The sequence below is a fragment of the Cherax quadricarinatus genome, chromosome 78 (assembly GCF_038502225.1).
Source record: "Cherax quadricarinatus isolate ZL_2023a chromosome 78, ASM3850222v1, whole genome shotgun sequence".
NCBI classification, from domain to species: Eukaryota; Metazoa; Arthropoda; class Malacostraca; order Decapoda; family Parastacidae; genus Cherax; species Cherax quadricarinatus.
Window position 1 is genome coordinate 20,193,049 of NC_091369.1, and position 6,000 is coordinate 20,199,048.

General features: G+C 46.6%; 1 protein-coding gene across 6 annotated transcripts in view; it reads right to left on the minus strand.

Moving 5' to 3' along the window:
* Positions 1-3,228, minus strand: part of LOC128701491 (uncharacterized) — a 248,289-nt gene extending 245,061 nt beyond the window's left edge. For all 6 annotated transcript variants that reach the window (XM_070101763.1, XM_070101762.1, XM_070101766.1 and 3 more), the window contains exon 1: positions 3,125-3,228. The gene's annotated coding sequence lies outside the window, so the exon portion shown is untranslated. The remainder of the gene's footprint in view (positions 1-3,124) is intronic.
* Between the last annotated feature and the right edge of the window lie 2,772 nt (positions 3,229-6,000).

Genomic DNA, 6,000 nt, shown 5'->3' on the forward strand with positions numbered 1-6,000 from the left:
GGTGATGTGAGGGAGGGTAAAGTGAGGGAGGGAGGTGTGAGGGAGGGTGGTGTGAGGGAGGGTGGTGTGAGGGAGGGTGGTGTGAGTGAGGGTGATGTGAGGGAGGGTGATGTAAGGGGTGGTGAAGTGAGGGAGGGTTGTGTGAGAGGGTGGTTTGAGTGAGGGTGTTGAGAGGCAGAGTGGTGTGAGGGTTGGTGGTGTAAGGGAGGATGGTGTGATGGGGTGGTGTGAGTGGGAGGGTGATGTGTGGGAGGGTTGTATATGTGGGGTTAGGGTGGGTGGAGTAATGGTGGGCAAAATGATGGTGAGTGTTGATAGGCTATGTTGTGTGTGTTTGGAGTGGGAGGATAGGTGGCATGAAGGTGGGTGGTATGAGGGGTCTGGGGAAGGAGAAGTTGGAAATGTGTGTAATGTGAGTTTGGGAATTTTGAAAGTGGGAGTTGCGGGGGTGGGAGGCGTAGGTCTAAATGTGGATAATAATGATGGATGAGTGGGAGGTGTGTAGTATGTGTGGGTGGTGTGTAGTATGTGTGGGTGGTGTGTAGTATGTGTGGGTGGTGTGTAGCATGTGTGGGTGGTGTGTAGTATGTGTGGGTAGTGTGTAGTATATGTGGGTGGTGTGTAGTATGTGTGTGTGGTGTGCAGTATGTGTGGTTGGTGTGTAGTATGTTTGGGTGGTGTCTAGTATGTGTGGGTGGTGTGAAGAATGTGTGGGTGGTGTATATTATGTGTGGGTGGTGTGTAGTATGTGTGGGTGGTGTGTAGTATGTGTGGATGGTGTGTAGTATTTGTGGGTGGTGTGCAGTATGTGTAGGTTGAGTGTAGTAGGTGTGGGTGGTGTGTAGTATGTGTGAGTGGTGTGTAGTATGTGTGGGTGGCGTGTAGTAAGTGTGAGTGGTGTGTAGTATGTGTGGGTGGTGTGTAGTATGTGTGGGTGATGTGTAATATGTGTGGGTGGTGTGTTGTATGTGTCGGTGGAGTGTAGTATGTGTGGGTGGTGTGTAGTATGTGTGGGAGGTGTGTAGTATGTGTGGGTGGTGTGTAGTATGTGTGGGTGGTGTGTAGTATGCAGGTGGTTAAAGTGAGAATGGGAAGTGTGGAACTGGTTGATGGGTAGTGAGTGGGGTTGTTGTGAGAGTGGGATGTGGTAGTGAGTATGGGTGATGTGGTAGATGAGACTGGGCAGTGGGGAATGAGGATTGGTGGTGTGAGAGTGGGTGGTGGGGAATGAGGATTGGTGGTGTGAGAGTGGGTGGTGGGGAATGAGGGTGGGTGGTGTGTAGGTGATTGTGTGAAAATGGGCAGTTTGACAATGGGTTGTGTGTAGGTGGATGTTTTGATAGTTTATGGTGTGAGAATGGATAGATGTGGAGTGAGATGGGTTGCTCTCAAAGTTTTTTTTTATTTATATTTTAATAAAAACAGTATATACAAAACATATAAGGAAAGGTACACAATAAGATTACATACATTATTAATATAGATTAAACGTGTACAAAGCCCAAATATTATACCAGGTTGAAAGTTACTAAACCATGCTTAAAGACTCGAAAATAAATCTCACAACACACTCACAGGCCAATACACAGTTAAACCAGACTGTGAGGTACAGCATGACACTTGATCAACATCATGCATCCTGCACCTCCAACCCTCCCCATCCCTGTCTTTGGAAAGGCGTGTAGTGACACGCACAGGACCCCACGCAGGCAAATGTTAATAAACAATAAGAAACATAACTGGAATAAACTATACATACATTTGCAATAATGAAGACTTAGAAAACACAAACAGATCGTTCTTGCCAGGTTCAAAAAACCACACATGCTGTGTAAGTGTCACAAAAATAGAACATAATGCTAGAATGTTTCCCCACAAAGGGGCACCTTGGTACTAGAAAACACATCTTAGTGGAACAAAGTTCCCACTGCTGAAAACAAATATATACAAACATGCCATAATACAGCACCCAATTAAGGGTTTTGTCACTTATTCGCACATAAACAGTAAAACACCCCTATACATGGTTGTCAGTGGACAATGTACCTATTTGGTCTGATCCAAGGATATCGGACACTGGCCTTGAACTACAAAATAATTACATATCCTCAGATTTATAAATAAAACAGATACAACTGTGTCCAGAACAGGAATTAACGCTCTCACACACACGCCCAATGTTAGAGAATCACCAGTGACCATGACTGATGAGTATCAACTCATCAAGATACAGAGACATGACAATACACCAGGACACACACTGTCGCCAAGAACATTGTCAAGCATCCACCCACCCCTCCCCCACCCAGCCTGGGTTCAAACAGCCACACAGACACCAAACTAACCCTGGCCCACACCCAACAGCCAGTAAACCATCACTCATATGGCCAGAACTTACATACAACAAGCAACTGAACACTCACTTCCTGCTAAGCAAGAACCCTGATCACCTCAAAGCACTTGCTCACTCCAAGTGATCAGCTCAATGCAACCCCTAAAAGGCCATTCCACCTCTCACACACTCACACTAGCAGTCACCTCCACCTACAAGGCTAATAAAGCACCAACTGTTAAACTGAGGTAACCCACCAGAAAAGCCTCCTCCCCCCAATGGCCCTATTCCTACAAACCATCTTATTTAAAGGTCCTGCTAATACCCGTTTGTGCACGACCCACTCCCCATTCCCTCGCATACCCCTATAGACATACACAAAATCTACAATTAAATATGCCAAGGCTTGCTGGAAGCTCTCAGGCACCCACTGGACTACAGTCTTAATGCCCGCAACACTAAAACCCCAACTCCCACACCTGAGCCACGACCCTCCCCATCCAGTCCCTTATACCCCCCAGACCCTCACAGAAATACACATGATATGCTGTTTCAGCATCACCACATAACCTACACTCTCCCCCCTCCACCACCCACCTCTTCCAGAGAACCACTCCAGATGGCAAAACTCTGTGCAGGAAGAGGAACATTTCCTCCCGCACCCGAGATCAAATGCGTAGCCTACAAAACCTCACCCAGATGTCCTCCATACATTCATGGGATATATCTCCTCCACGGGTACCACTACCCTTCCCCAAAGCATACACTCCAAAATCTCCACCTGAATCTTACCTGGATCCCTCAGGACCAAGAGCACCCGCAACACCACCTCACGCTCCCGTAACTCCACACCAATACCACCGCCACATTGCAGCATGCAGGTGCTCCATTCCCCCTCCCACAACATTCCCTGCACCTACCCCTAACCCTCCCTGAAGCACCAGCAGCGTTACCACCTCCCTCCTCAGCCAATCATACCACGAACCCCTAAAGAACTTGAACACCCTCTTTAGGATCCCAGTAATATCCGGCAGTTGTGTTCAGTTGCTTGTTGTATGTAAGTTCTGGCCATATGGGTGATGGTTTACTGGCTGTTGGGTGTGGGCCAGGGTTAGTTTGGTGTCTGTGTGGCTGTTTGAACCCAGGCTGGGTGGGGGAGAGGTGGGTGGATGCTTGACAATGTTCTTGGCGACAGTGTGTGTCCTGGTGTATTGTCATGTCTCTGTATCTTGATGAGTTGATACTCATCAGTCATGGTCACTGGTGATTCTCTAACATTGGGCGTGTGTGTGAGAGCGTTAATTCCTGTTCTGGACACAGTTGTATCTGTTTTATTTATAAATCTGAGGATATGTAATTATTTTGTAGTTCAAGGCCAGTGTCCGATATCCTTGGATCAGACCAAATAGGTACATTGTCCACTGACAACCATGTATAGGGGTGTTTTACTGTTTATGTGCGAATAAGTGACAAAACCCTTAATTGGGTGCTGTATTATGGCATGTTTGTATATATTTGTTTTCAGAAGTGGGAACTTTGTTCCACTAAGGTGTGTTTTCTAGTACCAAGGTGCCCCTTTGTGGGGAAACATTCTAGCATTATGTTCTATTTTTGTGACACTTACACAGCATGTGTGGTTTTTTGAACCTGGCAAGAACGATCTGTTTGTGTTTTCTAAGTCTTCATTATTGCAAATGTATGTATTGTTTATTCCAGTTATGTTTGCCTGTGTGGGGTCCTGTGCGTGTTACTACACGCCTTTCCAAAGACAGGGATGGGGAGGGTTGGAGGTGCAGGATGCATGATGTTGATCATGTGTCATGCTGCACCTCACAGTCTGGTTTAACTGTGTATTGGCCTGTGAGTGTGTTGTGAGATTTGTGTTTTCGAGTCTTTAAGCATGGTTTAGTAACTTTCAACCTGGTATAATATTTGGGCTTTGTACACGTTTAAGCTATATTAATAATGTATGTAATCTTATTGTGTACCTTTCCTTATATGTTTTGTATATACTGTTTTTATTAAAATATAAATAAAAATACTTTGAGAGCAACCCATCTCACTCCACATCCATCCATTCTCACACCATAAACTATCAAAACATCCACCTACACACAACCCATTGTCAAACTGCCCATTTTCACACAATCACCTACACACCACCAATCCTCATTCCCCACCACCCACTCTCACACCACCAATCCTCATTCCCCACTGCCCAGTCTCATCTACCACATCACCCATACTCACTACCACATCCCACTCTCACAACAACCCCACTCACTACCCACCAACCAGTTCCACACTACCCATTCTCACACTAACCACCTGCATACTACACACCACCCACACATACTACACACCACCCACACATACTACGAACCACCCACACATACTACACACCACCCACACATACTACACACCACCCACACATACTATACACCACCCACACATACTACACACCACCCATACATAGTACATATCACCCACACATACTACACACCACCCACACATACTATACACCACCCACACATACTACACACAACCCACACATACTACACACCACCCACACATACTACACACCACCCACACATACTATACACCACCCACACATACTACACACCACCCACACATAGTACACATCACCCACACATACTACACACCACCCACACATACTACACACCAACCACACATACTGCACACCACCCACACATACTACACACTACCCACACATACTACACACCACCCACACATGCTACACACCACCCACACATACTACACACCACCCACACATACTACACAACACCCACACATACTACACACCACCCACACATACTACACACCAACCACACATACTGCACACCACCCACACATACTACACACTACCCACACATACTACACACCACCCACACATGCTACACACCACCCACACATACTACACACCACCCACACATACTACACACCACCCACACATACTACACACCACCCACACATACTACACAACACCCACACATACTACACACCACCCACACATACTACACACCACCCACACATACTACACAACACCCACACATGCTACACACCACCCACACATACTACACACCACCCACACATACTACACAACACCCACACATACTACACAACACCCACACATACTACACACCACCCACACATACTACACAACACCCACACATACTACACACCACCCACACATACTACACACCACCCACACATACTACACACCACCCACACATACTACACAACACCCACACATACTACACACCACCCACACATACTACACACCACCCACACATGCTACACACCACCCACACATACTACACACCACCCACACATATACTATACACCACCCACACATACTACACACCACCCACACATAGTACACATCACCCACACATACTACACACCACCCACACATACTACACACCACCCACACATACTACACACCACCCACACATACTACACACCACCCACACATACTACACACCACCCACACATACTACACACCACCCACACATGCTACACACCACCCACACATACTACACACCACCCACACATACTACACACCACCCACACATACTACACACCTCCCACTCATCCATTATTATTATCCACATTTACACCTACGCCTCCCACCCCCGCAACTCCCA